This window comes from Salvelinus fontinalis, chromosome 20, assembly GCF_029448725.1.
Source record: "Salvelinus fontinalis isolate EN_2023a chromosome 20, ASM2944872v1, whole genome shotgun sequence".
Taxonomy (NCBI): Eukaryota; Metazoa; Chordata; class Actinopteri; order Salmoniformes; family Salmonidae; genus Salvelinus; species Salvelinus fontinalis.
The window spans coordinates 44,690,982-44,717,006 of NC_074684.1; positions in this window are offsets into that span (position 1 = coordinate 44,690,982).

The following is a 26,025-nucleotide window of genomic DNA, read 5'->3' on the forward strand; positions in this document are numbered from 1 at the left end:
GTTGTGGGTATTGTGATGTCATTAGGAGGTATTGTGATGTCATTAGGGGGTATTGTGATGTCATTAGGGGGTATTGTGATGTCATTAGGAGGTATTGTGATGTCATTAGGGGGTATTGTGATGTCATTAGGAGGTATTGTGATGTCATTAGGGGGTATTGTGATGTCATTAGGGGGTATTGTGATGTCATTAGGGGGTATTGTGATGTCATTAGGAGGTATTGTGATGTCATTAGGGGGTATTGTGATGTCATTAGGAGGTATTGTGATGTCATTAGGGGGTATTGTGATGTCATTAGGGGGTATTGTGATGTCATTAGGGGGTATTGTGATGTCATTAGGAGGTATTGTGATGTCATTAGGGGGTATTGTGATGTCATTAGGAGGTATTGTGATGTCATTAGGGGGTATTGTGATGTCATTAGGAGGTATTGTGATGTCATTAGGGGGTATTGTGATGTCATTAGGGGGTATTGTGTGTAGATTGATGAGGGGGAAAAAAAACATTTAATCCATTTCAGAATAAGGCTGTAACATAACAAAATGTGGAAAAAGTCAAGGGGTCTGAATACTTTCCAAATGAACTGTACAGACCACAAACACTTGGTGATGGTACGCATAGCTTCATGAGCATCCGCCGGGTCTGGACTCTAACTGCTATGCTGATGCTGAGGTGTTAAGAGACGTGGAGATGGTGGTTGACCTTGTGGGACCCAGGAGAGGTTTCATTTAGCTGTTTTTCTTGATTCAGGACATTTCTACCTTTCTATCTGTGGTGTCAGGTTAGACCTCCCCACTCTTTCTGTCTGTGGTGTCAGGTTAGACCTCCCCTCTCTATCTGTCTGTCTGTGGTGTCAGGTTAGACCTCCCCTCTCTATCTGTCTGTCTGTGGTGTCAGGTTAGACCTCCCCTCTCTGTCTGTCTGTCTGTGGTGTCAGGTTAGATCTCCCCTCTCTATCTGTCTGTCTGTGGTGTCAGGTTAGACCTCCCCTCTCTATCTGTCTGTCTGTGGTGTCAGGTTAGACCTCCCCTCTCTATCTGTCTGTCTGTGGTGTCAGGTTAGACCTCCCCTCTCTATCTGTCTGTCTGTGGTGTCAGGTTAGACCTCCCCTCTCTATCTGTCTGTCTGTGGTGTCAGGTTAGATCTCCCCTCTCTATCTGTCTGTCTGTGGTGTCAGGTTAGACCTCCCCTCTCTATCTGTCTGTCTGTGGTGTCAGGTTAGACCTCCCCTCTCTATCTGTCTGTGGTGTCAGGTTAGATCTCCCCTCTCTTTCTGTCTGTCTGTGGTGTCAGGTTAGATCTCCCCTCTCTTTCTGTCTGTCTGTGGTGTCAGGTTAGACCTCCCCTCTCTATCTGTCTGTCTGTGGTGTCAGGTTAGATCTCCCCTCTCTTTCTGTCTGTCTGTGGTGTCAGGTTAGACCTCCCTCTCTGTCTGTCTGTCTGTGGTGTCAGGTTAGATCTCCCCTCTCTTTCTGTCTGTCTGTGGTGTCAGGTTAGACCTCCCTCTCTGTCTGTCTGTCTGTGGTGTCAGGTTAGATCTCCCCTCTCTTTCTGTCTGTCTGTGGTGTCAGGTTAGACCTCCCCTCTCTATCTGTCTGTGGTGTCAGGTTAGACCTCCCCACTCTATCTGTCTGTCTGTGGTGTCAGGTTAGACCTCCCCTCTCTTTCTGTCTGTCTGTGGTGTCAGGTTAGACCTCCCCTCTCTATCTGTCTGTCTGTGGTGTCAGGTTAGACCTCCCCTCTCTTTCTGTCTGTCTGTGGTGTCAGGTTAGATCTCCCCACTCTTTCTGTCTGTCTGTGGTGTCAGGTTAGATCTCCCCACTCTTTCTGTCTGTCTGTGGTGTCAGGTTAGACCTCCCCTCTCTTTCTGTCTGTCTGTGGTGTCAGGTTAGACCTCCCCTCTCTATCTGTCTGTGGTGTCAGGTTAGACCTCCCCACTCTTTCTGTCTGTGGTGTCAGGTTAGACCTCCCCTCTCTATCTGTCTGTGGTGTCAGGTTAGATCTCCCCTCTCTATCTGTCTGTGGTGTCAGGTTAGACCTCCCCTCTCTTTCTGTCTGTGGTGTCAGGTTAGATCTCCCCTCTCTATCCGTCTGTCTGTGGTGTCAGTTATCATGGCAGCATGGTTCCCTATCTGACAGAGGAGGGGATAATGTGTGTCCGTATTGGATTCCCCGACGTCTGGTGGTTTGGCTGAGTGGTTTATGGAGGAACTCACTTTACTGCAGAAACACGTGTCCACATTTTGTACAACTATTAATACTTGTTGTGCTACAAGACAGACAGACAGACAGACAGACAGACAGTGGACAGACAGTGGACAGACAGACAGACAGACAGACAGACAGACAGACAGACAGACAGACAGACAGACAGACAGACAGTGGACAGACAGACAGACAGACAGACAGACAGACAGACAGACAGACAGACAGACAGACAGACAGACGCTGGACAGACAGACAGACAGACAGACAGACAGACAGACAGACAGATACTGGACAGACAGACAGATACTGAACAGACAGACAGACAGACAGACAGACAGAGGGCAGACAGACAGATACTGGCCAGACAGACAGATACTGAACAGACAGACAGACAGACAGACAGACAGACACAGGACAGACAGCCAGATACTGGACAGACAACATACACAGGACAGACAGACAGACAGATACTGGACAGACAGACAGACACTGGACAGACAGACAGACAGACAGACAGACAGACAGACAGACAGACAGACAGACAGACAGACAGATACTGGACAGACAGACAGATACTGAACAGACAGACAGACAGACAGACAGACAGACAGACATACACAGGACAGACAGACAGACATAGGACAGACAGACAGACACTGGACAGACAGACAGACATAGAACAGACAGACAGATACTGGAGAGACAGACACAGGACAGACAGACAGACACAGGACAGACAGACAGACAGACAGACAGACATACACAGGACAGACAGACAGACATAGGACAGACAGACAGACACTGGACAGACAGACAGACATAGAACAGACAGACAGATACTGGACAGACAGACAGACACAGGACAGACAGACAGACACAGGACAGACAGACAGACACAGGACAGACAGACAGACACAGGACAGACAGACAGACAGACAGACAGATACTGGACAGGCAGACAGATACTGGACAGACAGACAGACACTGGACAGACAGACAGACACAGGACAGACAGACAGACACTGGACAGACAGACAGACACAGGACAGACAGACAGATACTGGACAGGCAGACAGACACAGGACAGACAGACAGACAGATACTGGACAGACAGACAGACACTGGACAGACAGTGGACAGACAGACAGACAGACAGACAGACAGACAGACAGACAGACAGACAGACAGATACTGAACAGACAGACAGACAGACAGACAGACAGACAGACAGACAGACATACACAGGACAGACAGACAGACATAGGACAGACAGACAGACACTGGACAGACAGACAGACATAGAACAGACAGACAGATACTGGAGAGACAGACACAGGACAGACAGACAGACACAGGACAGACAGACAGACAGACAGACAGACAGACAGACAGACAGACACAGGACAGACAGACAGACATAGGACAGACAGACAGACACTGGACAGACAGACAGACATAGAACAGACAGACAGATACTGGACAGACAGACAGACACAGGACAGACAGACAGATACTGGACAGACAGACAGACACAGGACAGACAGACAGACACAGGACAGACAGACAGACACAAGACAGACAGACAGACAGATACTGGACAGGCAGACAGATACTGGACAGACAGACAGACACTGGACAGACAGACAGACACAGGACAGACAGACAGACACTGGACAGACAGACAGACACAGGACAGACAGACAGATACTGGACAGGCAGACAGACACTGGCCAGACAGACAGACACTGGACAGACAGACAGACACAGGACAGACAGACAGACACAGGACAGACAGACAGATACTGGACAGGCAGACAGACACTGGCCAGACAGACAGACACTGGACAGACAGACAGACACAGGACAGACAGACACTGAATAGTTAACCTTTATTTCGATGGACGCCGCTGGGCCACACTGCACCATGTCTACCCACAGTAGTTAACGAGGCCAGCCAGTCTACAATGACGGCCTACACCGGCCAAAACCCAGAGGCCGCTGGGCCACTCTGTACCACGTCTACCCACAACACATTCAATCAACACAATCAAATGTATTTATAAAGCCAGAAAGCACAAAATGCTTATACAGAAACGCAGCCTAAACCCCCCCCCCCCCCCCCCCCCCCAAAACAGCAAGCAATGCCTATGGAGAAGCACGACACCGAGTCAACCTACCTACAATACCCCATGTCTACTACCCACAGTACACCATGTCTAGTACCCACAGTACACCATGTCTGGACAGCCGACGGTGTTGGAGGTGTGAAACAGAACTGTGTGTGTTAAACGTAGGAGGGAAGCGACGATCGTGCAGAGATCCTCATTGTAGCGGAGAGAAAGCGTGAGAAGGAGACGTGTTGTGGTTAAATGTCATGAGGAGGTGCGATCGGCCCTGCTGCTCGAACTATCACGCTGAGTTGTGTAGGAAATACATCTGATCTTAAAGGGGAATTCCAAAGGGGAGTTTGGAGGGTGTGGGGGGGGGGATAAATAGATGTCTTTAGCCCAACATTGACAACATCATGGGACTGAGATGAAAGAATAGCTTTGTGAGAGATTCAGTCTATCACGGTTATGTGAGAGATTCAGTCTATCACTGGTTATGTGAGAGATTCCGTCTATCACGGGTTATGTGAGAGATTCAGTCTATCACTGGTTATGTGAGAGATTCCGTCTATCACGGGTTATGTGAGTGATTCAGTCTATCACGGGTTATGTGAGAGATTCAGTCTATCACGGGTTATGTGAGAGATTCAGTCTATCACGGGTTTTGTGAGAGATTCAGTCTACCACGGGTTATGTGAGAGATTCAGTCTACCACGGGTTATGTGAGAGATTCAGTCTATCACGGTTATGTGAGAGATTCAGTGTACCACGGGTTATGTGAGAGATTCAGTCTATCACGGGTTATGTGAGAGATTCAGTCTATCACGGGTTATGTGAGAGATTCAGTCTATCACGGGTTATGTGAGAGATTCAGTCTATCACGGGTTATGTGAGAGATTCAGTCTATCACGGGTTATGTGAGAGATTCAGTCTATCACGGATTATGTGAGAGATTTAGTCTATCACGGGTTATGTGAGAGATTCACTCATACAAATGACATGCAACATTGGTGCAGTATGTTACATACATGCCCAAAACACAGGAGGCTGCTGAGAGGAGGGCGACTCGTAATAACGGCCGGAACGGAGAGAAATGGAATGACATCAAACACCCGGAAACCGTGGAAACCATGTGTTTGATAACGTTCCACTGATTCCGCTCCAGCCGTTACCACGACGACGTCCTCCCCAAAGGAAGGTGCAACCAACCAGATTTAGCCTTGTCCCGAGCCCTCATACTAACCAACAGCTACAGTATAAAACGGATATATAACCCTTAGTATGGATTCTGGTCTGTTATCATCGGAGAGATTGTTTTTTTCTTAAGTAAGTTTAACTGAGGTTGCAGATTAAACACTATTGAAGTAGGTCAAACAACTTGACCACTTCTTCACCACAGGTGTCCGTTCAAGAGCCTGTTCTGAGCACAGAGATCAGAGGATTTAAAAGATTATATCTCTTGAGCATAAATACCTCTAATTGGCTCTCTCCTGCCAGAGAACAGAGATGTGTTTTAGAAGAGAGAGATGTGTTTTAGAAGAGAGAGATGTGTTTTAGAAGAGAGATGTGTTTTAGAAGAGAGATGTGTTTTAGAAGAGAGGTGTGTTTTAGAAGAGATGTGTTTTAGAAGAGAGATGTGTTTTAGAAGAGAGATGTGTTTTAGAAGAGAGATGTGTTTTAGAAGAGAGGTGTGTTTTAGAAGAGAGATGTGTTTTAGAAGAGAGATGTGTTTTAGAAGAGAGATGTGTTTTAGAAGAGAGATGTGTTTTAGAAGAGAGAGATGTGTTTTAGAACAGAGATGTGTTTTAGAAGAGAGATGTGTTTTAGAAGAGAGATGTGTTTTAGAAGAGAGAGATGTGTTTTAGAAGAGAGAGATGTGTTTTAGAAGAGAGATGTGTTTTAGAAGAGAGAGGTGTGTTCTAGAAGAGAGAGATGTGTTTTAGAACAGAGATGTGTTTTAGAACAGAGATGTGTTTTAGAAGAGATGTGTTTTAGAACAGAGATGTGTTTTAGAACAGAGATGTGTTTTAGAAGAGATGTGTTTTAGAAGAGATGTGTTTTAGAAGAGATGTGTTTTAGAACAGAGATGTGTTTTAGAAGAGATGTGTTTTAGAAGAGATGTGTTTTAGAAGAGATGTGTTTTAGAACAGAGATGTGTTTTAGAACAGAGATGTGTTTTAGAAGAGATGTGTTTTAGAAGAGATGTGTTTTAGAAGAGAGAGATGTGTTTTAGAAGAGAGAGATGTGTTTTAGAAGAGAGAGATGTGTTTTAGAAGAGATGTGTTTTAGAACAGAGAGATGTGTTCTAGAAGAGAGAGATGTGTTTTAGAACAGAGAGATGTGTTTTAGAAGAGAGAGATGTGTTTTAGAAGAGAGAGATGTGTTCTAGAAGAGAGAGATGTGTTTTAGAAGAGAGATGTGTTTTAGAAGAGAGAGATGTGTTCTAGAAGAGAGAGATGTGTTTTAGAAGAGAGATGTGTTCTAGAAGAGAGAGATGTGTTTTAGAAGAGAGAGATGTGTTCTAGAAGAGAGAGATGTGTTTTAGAAGAGAGAGATGTGTTCTAGAAGAGAGAGATGTGTTTTAGAAGAGAGATGTGTTTTAGAAGAGAGAGATGTGTTCTAGAAGAGAGAGATGTGTTTTAGAAGAGAGAGATGTGTTCTAGAAGAGAGAGATGTGTTTTAGAAGAGAGAGATGTGTTCTAGAAGAGAGATGTGTTCTAGAAGAGAGAGATGTGTTTTAGAAGAGAGAGATGTGTTTTAGAAGAGAGAGATGTGTTCTAGAAGAGAGATGTGTTCTAGAAGAGAGATGTGTTCTAGAAGAGAGAGATGTGTTTTAGAAGAGAGAGATGTGTTTTAGAAGAGAGAGATGTGTTTTAGAAGAGAGAGATGTGTTTTAGAAGAGAGAGATGTGTTTTAGAAGAGAGATGTGTTTTAGAAGAGAGAGATGTGTTTTAGAAGAGAGAGATGTGTTCTAGAAGAGAGAGATGTGTTTTAGAACAGAGATCAGAACAGGCACAATATGAAACAGATTATTTCTCTAAAGTTCCTTAAAAAATCCAACAGTCTCGAAAGAGTGCCAAGGTGTGTGTGTGTCTGTTGTGTGTGTGTGTGTGTGTGTGTGTGTGTGTGTGTGTGTGTGTGTGTGTGTGTGTGTGTGTGTGTGTGTGTGTGTGTGTGTGTGTGTATTGCCGAGGCAGGGCCAGTAGAATAACTAGGATGTGAAAGAGAGAGAAAGGAAGGTGTATTGTTCTTGGCACTGAGCAGAACAACCAAATCCAAGACCCCAGATGGACTCAAACAGGACTCCAGCAATAACACACACACACACACACACACACACACACACACACACACACACACACACACACACACACACACACACACACACACACACACACACACACACGGAACAGGGGTACCTCAGGATACACACCTAATAACTTGTGAATTAGTGGTTAGTGGCTGTCTCCTTTCCTTGATTTTGCTCTGTTCAGAGACCTTGTCTACCTCACCAGTCTGAACAATAGGAGACTGGAACCAGGCCCTATAAAACAACACAGCCTCCGGCCTTTAAGGAAATGCAATGTAAAGGCACATGGCTTACTTGATTGTCTAAGTTCCCAGATGGATGGACGGAGAGACGGACAGCCCACGCACACAGAATAAACTCTCACAATCACAAGTACAAACGCTCTCCCACAGAGAGGCTTCCCACGTTGACAACTTCACACTGTCAACGTCAACATTATTATTCTAATCAAACACTAAATCTATCACGACTATACGCAATTATGTAATAGCTACAAGACACAGAGATATTGACTGTGTACATTTGAACACTGTCAATGTTATGAACTGTTGTGTCAGACATGACTAAATACAAACACTATGAATTCCCTGAGGGCTGTTTGGGTATACTCTCTCTCTCTCTCTCTCTCTCTCTCTCTCTCTCTCTCTCTCTCTCTCTCTCTCTCTCTCTCTCTCTCTCTTCTGTTCTCCTCTCCTTGCCTCTCTCTCTCTCTCTCTCTCTCTCTCTCTCTCTTCTGTTCTCCTCTCCTTGCCCCCCTCTCTCTCTCCCCTCTCTCTCTCTCTCTCTCTCTCTCTCTCTCCTCCTCCTCACAAGACCACAGCAGCAACCATAGCGACAGAGAGCGAGAGGAAGACCTGGCCTGGGCCTGTCACCTATCACAGCTTCTGATTGGCTGAGAGGTCTGTTGTTGCTTTGTTGCCGTGGGATGTGCAGGCAGGTCTGTCGGCCGGAGAGAGCGTTGTGTTGCCGTGACGGACGCTGCTCAGCAGTCCTGTCAGTCCCATTATAGAGGCAGGAGACCACAGGGTTTTACATGTTTTATTCAACCTTTTCTTTTGACAGGGAGTCATGCTGAGACCAAGGTCTCTTTTACAGACCAGCTCTGTAAATACAAAAAAAATACACTATTAATAGCAAAACAGAGATCCAAAACACAATCGTAGAAAACATGAAGATTATTCGCTAGACTAGCTGTTAGACTGACAGAGAGTCATTCTCTCTCTCTCTCTCTCTCTCTCTCTCTCTCTCTCTCTCTCTCTCTCTCTCTTTCACTCCCCTTTCCCCCTCTCTCTCTCTCTCTCCTCTCTCTCCTCTCCCTCTTCTCTCTCTTCTCTCTCTCCTCCCCCTCTCTCCCTCCTCTCCCTATCTCTCTCCTCTCCCTCCTCTCTCTCTCCTCTCCCTCCTCTCTCCCTCCTCTCTCTCTCTCCTCTTCCTCCTCTCTCTCTCCTCTTCCTCCTCTCTCTCTCCTCTCCCCCCTATCTCTCTCCTCTCCCTCCTCTCTCTCTCCTCTACATCCTCTCTCCCTCCTCTCTCTCTCTCCTCTTCCTCCTCTCTCTCTCCTCTCCCTCCTCTCTCTCTCTCTCTCGCTCTCTCTCTCTCTCTTTCACTCCCCTTTCCCCCCCTCTCTCTCTCTCTCTCTCTCTCTCTCTCTCTCTCTCTCTCTCTCTCTTTCACTCCCCTTTCCCCTTTCTCTCTCTCTCTCTCTCTCTCCTCTCTCTCTCTCTCTCTCTCTATCCTCTCCTCTCTCTCCTCTCTCTCCTCTCTCTCCTCTCTCTCCTCTCTCTCCTCTCTCTCCTCTCCTCTCCTCTCCTCTCTCTCCTCTCCTCTCCTCTCTCCTCTCCTCTCTCCTCTCCTCTCCTCTCCTCTCTCCTCTCCTCTCTCCTCTCCTCTCTCTCTCCTCTCCTCTCTCCTCTCCTCTCTCCACCCTCCGGCCTCTCTATCACTCATTATGCTCTTTTTTACTACAGTTTCCTATAGAATATTAGCTTTGAGTAGGTCGGTAGTCTAGCAGTTAAGAACGGTGGGCCAGTAACCGAAAGCCAACACGGTGAAAAATCTGTCAATGTGCCCTTGAGCAAAGCACTTAACCATAATTGCTCTTTTATGTCGCTCTGGATAAGAATGTCTGCTAAATTAGTAAAATGTTAAAATTGAAGACAGTACAGTAGAATTCTGTATTAAACTTGTAGAATACTATACTGCACACTGTAGTATTCCTTTAACATAAAGTACTTACTATACAATGTTGTTGAATACTTTGGTAAATCCTACAGTATTATCCACACACAAAAACACTGCAGTAAATACTAAAGTATTACATTTCCATATACCCCACCCATTCCCCTACCCCAAATCCCAATTTGTGCCGCTCATAAGTGAGAAACCTACATGCCAAGTATAGCCCGTATATTTAGTCCCCTACAGAAAAGAGCAGAAGCTCTGAAGTCCATTCAGTCCTATCTACCTACATGTTATGGAACACGTGAATGTTCTGTATTTCTCCAGGTGGATTCCTCAAGGAGAAAGCCTCCACTTCTATGTCAAAGATTTTTTTTTTTTTATTAAAAACACTATAGTAAAATACTACGGTAATGTCTGCAAAAACACTAAAGTAAATACTGTCGTATGTACTACAGTTTTCTTTTACTACATAGTTATGTTTCACTGAGTCGTGGCTGAACGAGGACATGGATAATATACAGTTGGCTGGGTTTTCCGTGCATTGACCGAACAGCAACCTGGTCCAGTAAGACAAGGGGTGGTGGTCTGTGTCTATTTGTCAATAACAGCTGGTGAGCGATCTCTAAAAGGAAGTCTCTAGGTTTTGCATCGCCTGAGTTAGAATACCTCATGATAATCTGTAGATGATTTACCAAGAGAGTTTTCATCTATATTATTCGTAGTCGTCTATTTACCACCACAAACCAATGCTGGTACTAAGACCCAACTCAACGAGCTGTATAATCCCATAAGCAAACAAGAGAATGCTCACGCAGAAGCAGCACCCCTAGTGGCTGGGGACTTTAATGCAGGAAAACGTACATCCGTTTAACCTCATTTCTAACCAGCATGTCACATGTGCAACCACACGAGACACATACAAAGCTCTGCCTCGCCCTACATTTGGAAAATCAGACCATAATTACAGTGGGGCAAAAAAGTATTTAGTCAGCCACCAATTGTGCAAGTTCTACCACTTAAAAATATGAGAGAGGCCTGTAATTTTCATCCTAGGTACACTTCAACTATGACAGACAAAATGAGAAAAAAAAATCCAGAAAATCACATTGTAGGGTTTTTAATGAATTTATTTGCAAATTATGGTGGAAAATAAGTATTTGGTCACCTACAAACAAGCAAGATTTCTGGCTCTCACCGACCTGTAACTTCTTTTTTAAGAGGCTTTTTTTATTTACAAATAGCTAAGGGCACACTTCAACACTGAGACGTCACTTACAAATGAAGTATTTGTGTTTAGTGAGTCCTCCAGATCAGAGGCAGTAGGGATGACCAGGGATGTTCTCTGTTTAGTGAGTCCTCCAGATCAGAGACAGTAGGGATGACCAGGGATGTTCTCTGTTTAGTGAGTCCGCCAGATCAGAGGCAGTAGGGATGACCAGGGATGATCTCTGTTTAGTGAGTCCTCCAGATCAGAGACAGTAGGGATGACCAGGAATGTTCTCTGTTTAGTGAGTCCTCCAGATCAGAGGCAGTAGGGATGACCAGGGATGTTCTCTGTTTAGTGAGTCCTCCAGATCAGAAGCAGTAGGGATGACCAGGGATGTTCTCTGTTTAGTGAGTCCTCCAGATCAGAGGCAGTAGGGATGACCAGGGATGTTCTCTGTTTAGTGAGTCCTCCAGATCAGAGGCAGTAGGGATGATCAGGGATGTTCTCTGTTTAGTGAGTCCTCCAGATCAGAGGCAGTAGGGATGACCAGGGATGTTCTCTGTTTAGTGAGTCCTCCAGATCAGAGGCAGTAGGGATGACCAGGGATGTTCTATGTTTAGTGAGTCCTCCAGATCAGAGGCAGTAGGGATGACCAGGGATGTTCTCTGTTTAGTGAGTCTGTCAGATCAGAGGCAGTAGGGATGACCAGGGATGTTCTCTGTTTAGTGAGTCCTCCAGATCAGAGGCAGTAGGGATGACCAGGGATGTTCTCTGTTTAGTGAGTCCTCCAGATCAGAGGCAGTAGATGACCAGGGATGTTCTCTGTTTAGTGAGTCCGCCAGATCAGAGGCAGTAGGGATGACCAGGGATGTTCTCTGTTTAGTGAGTCCTCCAGATCAGAGGCAGTAGGGATGAACAGGGATGTTCTCTGTTCAGTGAGTCCTCCAGATCAGAGGCAGTAGAGATGACCAGGGATGTTCTCTGTTCAGTGAGTCCTCCAGATCAGAGGCAGTAGGGATGACCAGGGATGTTCTCTGTTTAGTGAGTCCGCCAGATCAGAGGCAGTAGGGATGACCAGGGATGTTCTCTGTTTAGTGAGTCCTCCAGATCAGAGGCAGTAGGGATGAACAGGGATGTTCTCTGTTTAGTGAGTCCGCCAGATCAGAGGCAGTAGGGATGACCAGGGATGTTCTCTGTTTAGTCAGTCCTCCAGATCAGAGGCAGTAGGGATGACCAGGGATGTTCTCTGTTTAGTGAGTCCTCCAGATCAGAGGCAGTAGGGATGAACAGGGATGTTCTCTGTTTAGTGAGTCCTCCAGATCAGAGACAGTAGGGATGACCAGGGATGTTCTCTGTTTAGTCAGTCCTCCAGATCAGAGGCCGTAGGGATGACCAGGGATGTTCTCTGTTTAGTGAGTCCTCCAGATCAGAGGCTGTAGGGATGACCAGGGATGTTCTCTGTTTAGTGAGTCCTCCAGATCAGAGGCAGTAGGGATGACCAGGGATGTTCTCTGTTTAGTGAGTCCTCCAGATCAGAGGCAGTAGGGATGACCAGGGATGTTCTCTGTTTAGTGAGTCCTCCAGATCAGAGGCAGTAGGGATGACCAGGGATGTTCTCTGTTTAGTGAGTCCTCCAGGGCAGAGGCAGTAGGGATGAACAGGGATGTTCTCTGTTTAGTGAGTCCTCCAGCTCAGAGACAGTAGGGATGACCAGGGATGTTCTCTGTTTAGTGAGTCCGCCAGATCAGAGGCAGTAGGGATGACCAGGGATGTTCTCTGTTTAGTGAGTCCTCCAGCTCAGAGACAGTAGGGATGACCAGGGATGTTCTCTTGATTAGTGTGTGAATTTGACCATTTCCCTGTTATGCTAAGCATTCAAATAACAACAGGTACTTTTGGGTGTCAGGGAAAATGTATGGAGTAAAAAGCACATAATTGTCTTTAGGAACGTAGTGAAGTAAAAGTTAAAATTGTCAAAAAATATAAATAGTAAAGTACAGATACCCCCATAAAAATGTACATATTACCTAAACTAACCTAAACTAACCTGTACCCCCTCACATTGACATACCACCTGTATATAGCCTCATTATTGCCATTTTATTGTGTTACTTTATTTTATTATTATTTATTTATGCAAATATTTTCTTATTTACTTGGAAAAACTGCCTTGTCACAACCGTCGTATGAATATTTGGACCGAGGCGCAGCGTGAGTAGAGTTCCACATTTGAATGATAGTGAGACTTCCAAAACAACAAAGATATAACGATAGTGAAAAACGATAGTGAAAAACGTAGCGCACATTGGCACTCATACACAACAATATCCCCCCATAGCAGGTGGGGAAAAGGACACACTAAGTATGAGCCCCAATTAGAGGTAACGAATATCAGCTGCCTCCAATTGGGAACCATACACCCACACACCAACATAGAAATATAATACCTAGAAAAAAACCCTAGTCACGCTCAGAACCCTGAGGGCTCTCTATGGTCAGGGCGTGACACTTGTTGGATAAGAGCTTGTAAGTAAGCTTTTCATGGTAAGGTTGTATTCTACATTTACATTTTACATTTAAGTCATTTAGCAGACGCTCTTATCCAGAGCGACTTACAAATTGGTGCATTCACCTAATGACATCCAGTGGAACAGCCACTTTACAATAGTGCATCTAAATCTTTTAAGGGGGGGGGGGGGTCAATGTATGTATCCGGTATCCGGCCCATTCTTTATTTAACCTTTATATAAATATGCAAGTCAGTTATTATACATTTCATTAAAATATTGAACAAAACACACACACAAGAGAGACAACACAACACTACATAAAGAGAGACCTAAGACAACAACACAGCATGGTAGCAACACATGACAACACAGCATGGTAGCAACACAACACAACATGACAACAACATGGTAGCAGCACAACATGGTAGCAGCACAACATGGTAGCAGCACAACATGACAACAACATGGTAGAAGCACAACATGGTAGCAGCACAACATGGTAGCAACACAACATGGTAGCAGCACAACATGGTAGCAGCACAACATGGTAGCAACACAACATGGTAGCAGCACAACATGGTAGCAACACAACATGGTAGCAGCAGAACATGGTAGCAGCACAACATGGTAGCAGCACAACATGGTAGCAGCACAACATGGTAGCAGCACAACATGGTAGCAGCACAACATGGTAGCAGCACAACATGGTAGCAGCACAACATGGTAGCAACACAACATGGTAGCAGCACAACATGGTAGCAGCACAACATGGTAGCAGCACAACATGGTAGCAGCACAACATGGTAGCAACACAACATGGTAGCAGCACAACATGGTAGCAACACAACATGGTAGCAGCACAACATGGTAGCAGCACAACATGGTAGCAACACAACATGGTAGCAACACAACATGGTAGCAGCACAACATGGTAGCAACACAACATGGTAGCAGCACAACATGGTAGCAGCACAACATGGTAGCAGCACAACATGGTAGCAGCACAACATGGTAGCAGCACAACATGGTAGCAACACAACATGGTAGCAACACAACATGGTAGCAGCACAACATGGTAGCAACACAACATGGTAGCAGCACAACATGGTAGCAGCACAACATGGTAGCAGCACAACATGGTAGCAGCACAACATGGTAGCAGCACAACATGGTAGCAGCACAACATGGTAGCAACACAACATGGTAGCAGCACAACATGGTAGCAACACAACATGGTAGCAGCACAACATGGTAGCAGCACAACATGGTAGCAGCACAACATGGTAGCAGCACAACATGGTAGCAACACAACATGGTAGCAGCACAACATGGTAGCAACACAACATGGTAGAAACACAACATGGTAGCAGCACAACATGGTAGCAGCACAACATGGTAGCAACACAACATGGTAGCAGCACAACATGGTAGCAGCACAACATGGTAGCAGCACAACATGGTAGCAGCACAACATGGTAGCAGCACAACATGGTAGCAGCACAACATGGTAGCAACACAACATGGTAGCAGCACAACATGGTAGCAGCACAACATGGTAGCAGCACAACATGGTAGCAGCACAACATGGTAGCAACACAACATGGTAGCAGCACAACATGGTAGCAACACAACATGGTAGAAACACAACATGGTAGCAGCACAACATGGTAGCAGCACAACATGGTAGCAGCACAACATGGTAGCAGCACAACATGGTAGCAGCACAAAATGGTAGCAGCACAACATGGTAGCAGCACAACATGGTAGCAGCACAACATGGTAGCAACACAACATGGTAGCAGCACAAAATGGTAGCAGCACAACATGGTAGCAGCACAACATGGTAGCAACACAACATGGTAGCAGCACAACATGGTAGCAGCACAACATGGTAGCAGCACAAAACAGTGTATGAACATTACAGGGCACAGACAACAGCACAAAGGGCAAGAACTCTAATTTGATTTGATTTATTTTGAAACATTTCAATCCTCTTTTGCAGACAACATATTGTCCACTCTGTGGTAACTTACATTACAGATGCCCTCTCTCAACCATCTGATTACACACAACGTATAGACACATCTACACCTATAGAGATATCTACACCTATATACACATCTACACCTATAGAGATATCTACACCTATAGACACATCTACACCTATAGACACATCTACACCTATAGAGATATCTACACCTATAGAGATATCTACACCTATAGACACATCTACACCTATAGAGATATCTACACCTATAGAGATATCTACACCTATAGACACATCTAAACCTATAGAGACATCTACACCTATAGACACATCTACACCTATAGAGATATCTACACCTATAGACACATCTACACCTATAGACACATCTAAACCTATAGAGACATCTACACCTATAGACACATCTACACCTATAGACACATCTACACCTATAGACACATCTACACCTATATACACATCTACACCTATAGACACATCTACACCTATATACACATCTACAGCTATAGACACATCTACACCTATATACACATCTACACCTATAGACACATCTACACCTATAGACACATCTACACCTATAGAGATATCTACACCTATAGACACATCTACACCTATAGACACATCTACACCTATAGAGATATCTACACCTATAGACACATCTACACCTATAGAGATATCTACACCTATAGACACATCTACACCTATAGACACATCTACACCTATATACACATCTACACCTATAGACATATCTACACCTATAGACACATCTACACCTATAGACACATCTACACCTATATCTACACCTATAGACACATCTACACCTATAGACACATCTACACCTATAGACACATCTACACCTATAGACACATCTACACCTATAGACACATCTACACCTATAGACACATCTACACCTATAGACACATCTACACCTATAGACACATCTACACCTATAGACACATCTACACCTATAGAGATATCTACACCTATAGACACATCTACACCTATAGAGATATCTACACCTATAGAGATATCTACACCTATAGACACATCTACACCTATAGACATATCTACACCTATATACACATCTACACCTATATACACATCTACACCCATATCTACACCTATAGACATATCTACACCTATAGACACATCTACACCTATATACACATCTACACCTATATCTACACCTATAGACACATCTACACCTATAGAGATATCTACACCCATAGACACATCTACACCTATATACACATCTACACCTGTATCTACACCTATAGACATATCTACACCTATAGACACATCTACACCTATAGAGATATCTACACCTATAGACACATCTACACCTATAGACATATCTACACCTATATCTACACCTATAGACACATCTACACCTATAGACACATCTACACCTATAGAGATATCTACACCTATAGACACATCTACACCTATAGAGATATCTACACCTATAGACATATCTACACCTATAGACACATCTACACCTATAGACATATCTACACCTATAGAGATATCTACACCTATAGACACATCTACACCTATAGACACATCTACACCTATAGAGATATCTACACCTATAGACACATCTACACCTATAGAGATATCTACACCTATAGACATATCTACACCTATAGAGATATCTACACCTATAGACACATCTACACCTATAGAGATATCTACACCTATAGACATATCTACACCTATAGATATTTTCCACATTTTGATGTGTTACAGCCTGAATTTAAAATGAATTACATTTCGATTTTGTGTCACTGATCTACACGCAGTACCCCTATAATGTCAAAGTGGAATTATGTTTTTAGACATTTTTACAAATTAATGTAAAAAATGAGTATTCAACCCGTTTGTTATGGCAAGCCTAAATAACTTACCATGTCAGATAATAAGTTGCATGGACTAATTCTGTGGTGTTTTATGGTGTTTATTGATTTTCTAATCGACTACCCCATCTCTGTACCCCGACACAAAAGACAACAAAAAAAACCACTTGTGTCCTTATCAACAGACACATTGACAGCCGTCCTTTTCCACAGAACAATGCTAAGACGCTGTCATCATTCTCCTTTCACCTCCAAAAATGCTCCACTTTAACACTTTTTAAATATTGAACGCAACCCTTATTAGCGCGGCTACAGTTAGGAGCCTGAACACTACTCCTTTTCTAGGTGTACCGTTTAACTCTCCAGCAATGACAGAGCAATGAATAAAGATAACATCACACTTTTCCTCAGCCACCGTGTTAGAACCATGTTAAAATAAATAAAAGCATCACTTCCCTGCAATAGGACACAGTGTGCTCGTAAGTCTTATTACCTTGATAAACAGCTTATTTTGTAAGGCATCCAAGCACCCAGTTCTGGACACAGATTAACACGTACATATCACAGACACCAAGAGAAACAACCTCACACTGTATTATTGTACAGAAAATATATCAATATCTACAAGTAAATATGGACACAAAGGTATTGTGACAATTCAATTTGATTAAATACGTGGTACATGCAGACAGAAAACATTGGTCTTGCTCGGCTCAGAGTACTCTCACACCCGCCTTCCTGCCCATATCTGAATCTCCCTTCCCTCCCTGCTGTCGCTGTTCTCTTTTCATGTCTCATCCCTCTATGTATTTATTATTTATCATCACTTTTTTTTTTACAGGTCCTGTAATCTGTAAGGGGACCTGTAATCTGTAAGATCTGTAAGGTTCCCTAGTCGAGCAATAACTATTTCTGGCTCGGTGGGATTTGCATGCTGGGCCTGTGATTATAATTGTATTTGACAACTTACGGATGAAGTTCCCCAAGAACCCAGCCAGGAATATATACTGTATATTCCTATGTATAGGCAATCATATATAGATTAAGTATGGCTCTGTCTATAAGGGAAAGATGATTCCCAAACATAATGATATGTGATGGCTAATGGAGAAATTCTAGCCTGGCAAACAACATTCACCATGGAGTCTGGTCAATCAGTCTGGTAAAACCAGGCTAGGGGAATAGCAATAAGATCCCACATAATCAATGAGAAAAATATGATTCCCGTAATTCTCCTAAACCAATAACCAGGAAGGATACCTCTAGGACAATGGGGCCCTCTGGATCAAGGAGAAGGGGATACCTCTAGGACCAAGGAGAGGGAGATACCTCTAGGACCAAGGAGAGGGGGATACCTCTGGACCAAGGAGAGGGGGATACCTCTAGGATCAAGGAGAGGGGGATACCTCTAGGACCAAGGAGAGGGGGATACCTCTGGACCAAGGAGAGGGGGATACCTCTAGGACCAAGGAGAGGGGGATACCTCTCGACCAAGGAGAGGGGGATACCTCTAGGATCAAGGAGAGGGGGATACCTCTAGGACCAAGGAGAGGGGGATACCTCTGGACCAAGGAGAGGGGGATACCTCTAGGACCAAGGAGAGGGGGATACCTCTAGGATCAAGGAGGGGGGGATACCTCTAGGATCAAGGAGAAGGGGATACCTCTAGGATCAAGGAGAGGGGGATACCTCTGGATCAAGGAGAGGGGGATACCTCTAGGACCAAGGAGAGGGGGATACCTCTAGGACCAAGGAGAGGGAGATACCTCTAGGATCAAGGAGAGGGGGATACCTCTAGGACCAAGGAGAGGGGGATACCTCTGGAACAAGGAGAGGGGGATACCTCTAGGACCAAGGAGAGGGGGATACCTCTGGACCAAGGAGAGGGGGATACCTCTAGTACCAAGGAGAGGGGGATACCTCTAGGATCAAGGAGAGGGGGATACCTCTAGTACCAAGGAGAGGGGGATACCTCTAGGACCAAGGAGAGGGGGATACCTCTAGGACCAAGGAGAGGGGGATACCTCTGGACCAAGGAGAGGGGGATACCTCTAGGATCAAGGAGAGGGGGATACCTCTAGGACCAAGGAGAGGGGGATACCTCTGGACCAAGGAGAGGGGGATACCTCTAGGACCAAGGAGAGGGGGATACCTCTAGGATCAAGGAGAGGGGGATACCTCTAGGATCAAGGAGAAGGGGATACCTCTAAGATCAAGGAGAGGGGGATACCTCTGGATCAAGGAGAGGGGGATACCTCTAGGACCAAGGAGAGGGGGATACCTCTAGGACCAAGGAGAGGGAGATACCTCTAGGATCAAGGAGAGGGGGATACCTCTAGGACCAAGGAGAGGGGGATACCTCTGGAACAAGGAGAGGGGGATACCTCTAGGACCAAGGAGAGGGGGATACCTCTGGACCAAGGAGAGGGGGATACCTCTAGTAGCAAGGAGAGGGGGATACCTCTAGGATCAAGGAGAGGGGGATACCTCTAGTACCAAGGAGAGGGGGATACCTCTAGGACCAAGGAGAGGGGGATACCTCTGGACCAAGGAGAGGGGGATACCTCTGGACCAAGGAGAGGGAGATACCTCTAGGACCAAGGAGAGGGGGATACCTCTGGACCAAGGAGAGGGGGATACCTCTAGGATCAAGGAGAGGGAGATACCTCTAGGATCAAGGAGAGGGGGATACCTCTAGGACCAAGGAGAGGGGGATACCTCTAGGACCAAGGAGAGGGAGATACCTCTAGGATCAAGGAGAGGGGGATACCTCTAGGACCAAGGAGAGGGGGATACCTCTGGAACAAGGAGAGGGGGATACCTCTAGGACCAAGGAGAGGGGGATACCTCTGGAACAAGGAGAGGGGGATACCTCTAGGACCAAGGAGAGGGGGATACCTCTAGGACCAAGGAGAGGGGGATACCTCTGGACCAAGGAGAGGGGGATACCTCTGGACCAAGGAGAGGGGGATACCTCTAGGACCAAGGAGAGGGGGATACCTCTGGACCAAGGAGAGGGGGATACCTCTGGACCAAGGAGAGGGGGATACCTCTAGGACCAAGGAGAGGGGGATACCTCTGGACCAAGGAGAGGGGGATACCTCTGGAACAAGGAGAGGGGGAAACCTCTACCCGTCAGGTGTGTACAGCAGCTTTAACCCGATGAGGTAATGCTTCTGTCCTCTACCCGTCAGGTGTGTACAGCAGCTTTAACCCGATGAGGTAATGCTTCTGTCCTCTACCCGTCAGGTGTGTACAGCACCTTTAACCCGATGAGATAATGCTTCTGTCCTCTACCGGTCAGGTGTGTACAGCAGCTTTATTCCTGCGATAATGCCTTACACACACCATTATCCAGAGCAACTGATCCAGAGTGAATGTATACATTCCATACCATTCTTCTCCGTACTGGTCCCCTATGGGACTTGAACCCACAACCTTTGGCATCGCAAGCGCCATGCTCTCTCAAGTGAGCCACAGGGGGGGGGTACGTGCAGTATAGCGATATCGTCAGCGGTGCAGTCCCTCCTTCCACATGTCATTCACCTGGAAACCTAACCCTGCTCTCTTTTCACACTGAGTTACAGGGAGAATTGTAGCCAGAGACTGTTAGAGTGCAGGCCAGCACCCTGTGTGGAGACTCAGGCAAGTCAGGCAGCTTTAATAAGGGACCTACACACTGGACACTGGAACACGCACTCACACAAACACCCACACACACACACACACGCACACACACACAAACGCACTCACTCACACACACACACACACACAAACCCACTCACACAAACACACACACGCGCACACACACACAAACGCACTCACACACACACACACGCACACACACACACACAAACGCACTCACACAAACACACACACGCACACACACACACACACACAAACGCACTCACACACACACACACAAGTCACTGGCCACTTTAATACATTTAATAAATGGATTTAATAAAGGTATCATTAGTCACTTTGAATAACGCCACTGTCTACATATCCTACATTACTCATCTCATATGTATACAGTATAATGTATTTTATACCATCTACTGCATCTTGCCTATGCCGTTCGGCCATCGCTCATCCATATATTTATATGTACATATTCTTATTCATCCCTCTACATTTGTGAGTATAAGGTAGTTGTTGTGAAATTGTTAGATTACTTGTTAGATATTACTGCACATGATGGATAGTGAACAGTATTTTCAATATTTGTCTAACAGACTCTTAGTGATGGGAGTTTTGAGGGAGGTTGGCCGCTTTCTACACAGACTGAAGAAGTGCATCTGGCCTGGCCAAGAGATGTTTGTTTCAGGTAGATTTGCAGACCTAATGAGAGGGTGTGTTAGAGGTCAGGTCTGAAGGAGAGAGGATATCTCGGTATGATGCAACCCTTGCTAGTCCTCCCCGGCCCGGCGTGAATAGACAGCCTCAAAGCCCTCACTACATGTTCCTGAGTGAAACATTTCCTGTTGAGTTTGGCTTGTCTCTCCTCTAACAGGAAGTGGATCTGAGGAGGACTCTGAGGGCCAGAAGACATCTCTCTCTCTCTCTCTCTCTCTGGTAGATTTAGAGGCCTAAGGAGTCAGAATGACAGGACAGGTCTAATGGCTTGTTGGTAGCATTGAATGTTGTGCTACAGGTCACAGCTTGGGAGGGAGATGGCAGACTCAACCATCCCTGCCTTCACGTCTGTCCACTGTCCATTCATTTAACATTACGCCTTCACTTCTGTCCACTGTCCATTCATTTAACATTACGCCTTCACTTCTGTCCACTGTCCATTCATTTAACATTACGCCTTCACTTCTGTCCACTGTCCATTCATTTAACATTACGCCTTCACTTCTGTCCACTGTCCATTCATTTAACATTACGCCTTCACTTCTGTCCACTGTCCATTCATTTACATGTACAACCAGGATGAACACACACACACACACACGCACGCACGCACGCACACACACACACACACACACAATAAACACCAACTAGTTGAGGTACCAGTACAGCCAGGCTTTCTACCTTCCCAACCAGAAGACAAAATGAAGAAAAAGAGAGAACAGAATATTGATTGATTTTTCATTTATACTTTTTAATATACTCACAAGCACAGCATGTCACTAATTATAGGATGTACAAAGGAAATGAATATCTCAAGGCTTAGGAGATTAGTATTATCAACATTACTGATAAACCAGCTCTGTGGGGCATCTCTCATTGTGTGTGTGTGTGTGTTTCTCCCTCAGTCCTGTGATGAATGGTGTATTCCAGAAGTCCTGCTATTACAGTAATTACAGCCGTACAACCCCACAGCATGCTCCCTCATAATCAGCACCTCCCTGTACACTGATTTTCTATACAAGAATGGATTAGAATCTGTCGTCTTCTCCCATTTATTTAGGAGATCACCATTAATCAAAAATGGACGAAACGTGATTTGATTCACTAACCAGGAAGACACAGATTGCGTCCAAAATGGCACGCTATTCCCTACATTAGACCTATGGGCCCTGGTCATGTAGTGCACTATAAAGGGAAGAGGATGCCATTTTGGAGAAGTACAAAGGAACAAACAGAGAAAATTAGAAGAAATATCTGGATGCAGACCCCTAACTTATTGGTTTCAGATGGGTTTTAAAGTTGATTAAAGTTGAACAACACAATTGATTGTTGTTTTGATATGTCTGCTTCCATTTGGAAGAGGTGCAGTAGCCAGTCATTTATCATCCTCGCGATGTTTTATTAGATACATATTAGTATGAAGACTTCTGCACTGACAAAAACGGTTTCAAGATAACAGTTAAGCGGACTATGGTGGGAAGCATCTTTTGATTGGTCATATAAGGAATAGGATGGCTCTGTCGGGGTCTGGTTGGAGGCAGGTAGCCTAGCGGCAGGTAGGTTAACTAGGCAAGTTCTGTCTCCTAGAGATGAACGTACTTTGGTGCGAAAAGTGCACATCAATCCCAGAACAACAGCAAAAGACCTTGTGAAGATGCTGGAGGAAACAGGTACAAAAGTATCTATATCCACAGTAAAACGAGTCCTTCAGCAAGGAAGAAGCCACTACTCCAAAAGCTCCATAAAAAAGCCAGACCACAGTTTGCAACTGCACATGGGGACAAAGATCGTACTTTTTAGAGAAATGTTCTCTGGTCTGATGAAACAAAAATAGAACTGTTTGGCCATAATGACCATTGTTATGTTTGGAGGAAAAAGGGGGAGGCTTGCAAGCCGAAGAACACCATCCCAACCGTGAAGCACGGGGGTGGCAGCATCATGTTGTGGGGGTGCTTTGCTGCAGGAGGGACTGGTGCACTTCACAAAATAGATGGCATCATGAGGCCGGAAAATGATGTGTATATATTGAAGCAGCATCTCAAGACATCAGTCAGGAAGTTAAAGCTTGGTCGCAAATGGGTCTTCCAAATGGACAATGACCCCAAGCACACTTCCAAAGTTGTGGCAAAATGGCTTAAGGACAACAAAGTCAAGGTATTGGAGTGGCCATCACAAAGCCCTGACCTCAATCCTATAGAAAATGTGTGGGCAGAACTAAAAAAGCGTGTGCGAGCAAGGAGGCCTACAAACCTGACTCAGTCACACCAGCTCTGTCAGGAGGAATGGGCCAAAATTCACCCAACTTGTTGTGGGAAGCTTATGGAAGGCAACCCAAAACGTTTGACCCAAGTTAAACAATTTAAAGGCAATGCTACCAAATACTAATTGAGTGCATGTAAACTTCTGACCCACTGGGAATGTGATGAAAGAAATAAAAGCTGAAATAAATCATTCTCTCTACTATTATTATGACATTTCACTTTCTTAAAATAAAGTGGTGATCCTAACTGACCTAAGACAGGGAATTTGTACTAGGATTAAATGTCAGGAATTGTGAAGAACTGAGTTTAAATGTATGTAAACTTCTGACTTCAACTGTATATCATAGTGCCTTTCAGAGATTCCTGGCTGTTCTCTATATAACATAGTGCCTTTCAGAGATTCCAGGCTGTTCTCTATATACCATAGTGCCTTTCAGAGATTCCAGGCTGTTCTCTATATAACATAGTGCCTTTCAGAGATTCCAGGCTGTTCTCTATATACCATAGTGCCTTTCAGAGATTCCAGGCTGTTCTCTATATACCATAGTGCCTTTCAGAGATTCCAGGCTGTTCTCTATATAACATAGTGCCTTTCCTACATCAACAGCACTGTGAGTAATATCAGCTCACTTGTCCATGGGAATTATAAGCTCCTGTACATTCTTGCAGCAGAATTTATAATAACTCAAGTCTGTGTCTCAAATGGAACCCTATTCCCTACCTAGTGCACTACTTTAGACCAGGGCCCATAACCACCCTATTCCCTACCTAGTGCACTACTTTAGACCAGGACCCATAACCACCCTATTCCCTACCTAGTGCACTACTTTAGACCAGGGCCCATAACCACCCTATTCCCTACCTAGTGCACTACTTTAGACCAGGGCCCATAACCACCTTATTTCCTACATAGTGCACTACTTTAGACCAGAGCCCTATTCCCTACATAGTGCACTACTTTAGACCAGGACCCATAACCACCCTATTCCCTACCTAGTGCACTACTTTAGACCAGGGCCCATAACCACCCTAATCCCTACCTAGTGCACTACTTTAGACCAGGACCCATAACCACCCTATTCCCTACCTAGTGTACTACTTTAGACCAGGACCCATAACCACCCTATTCCCTATATAGTGCACTACTATAGACCAGGACCCATAACCACCCTATTCCCTACCTAGTGTACTACTTTAGACCAGAGCCCTATTCCGTACATAGTGCACTACTTTAGACCAGAGAGCTACACACACAGTGACTTACTCTCCCCCGGGCAGTTTGGCAGCTGCAGGAAGACCAGCTGTAAATCAGGGGCAGCGGGTAGCCTAGTGATTAGAGTGTTGGACTAGTAACCGAATGGTTACTGGATCGAATCCTCCTAGCTGACAAGGTAAAACTCTGTCATTCTGCCCCTGAACAAGGCAGTTAACCCACTGTGCCCCTGAACAAGGCAGTTAACCCACTGTTCCCCTGAACAAGGCAGTTAACCCACTGTTCCCCTGAACAAGGCAGTTAACCCACTGTGCCCCTGAACAAGGCAGTTAACTCACTGTTCCCCTGAACAAGGCAGTTAACCCACTGTTCCCCTGAACAAGGCAGTTAACCCACTGTTCCCCTAAACAAGGCAGTTAACCCACTGTTCCCCTGAACAAGGCAGTTAACCCACTGTTCCCCTGAACAAGGCAGTTAACCCACTGTTCCCCTAAACAAGGCAGTTAACCCACTGTTCCCCTGAACAAGGCAGTTAACCCACTGTTCCCCTGAACAAGGCAGTTAACCCACTGTTCTTAGGCCGTCGTTGTAAATAAGAATTTGTTCTTAACTGACTTGCCTAGTTAAATAATAAAATCAGAGGTCTGCCAGGTGAAGGATAAGATAGCCTAGTGAAACCTGACTGAACTCACCACTGTATCTCTCGAAGAGCAGAGTTCAGTCTGGTCCAACCAGGCTACATGAGCAGAATCAGAGTTCAGTCTGGTCCAACCAGGCTACATGAGCAGAATCAGAGTTCAGTTTGGTGTA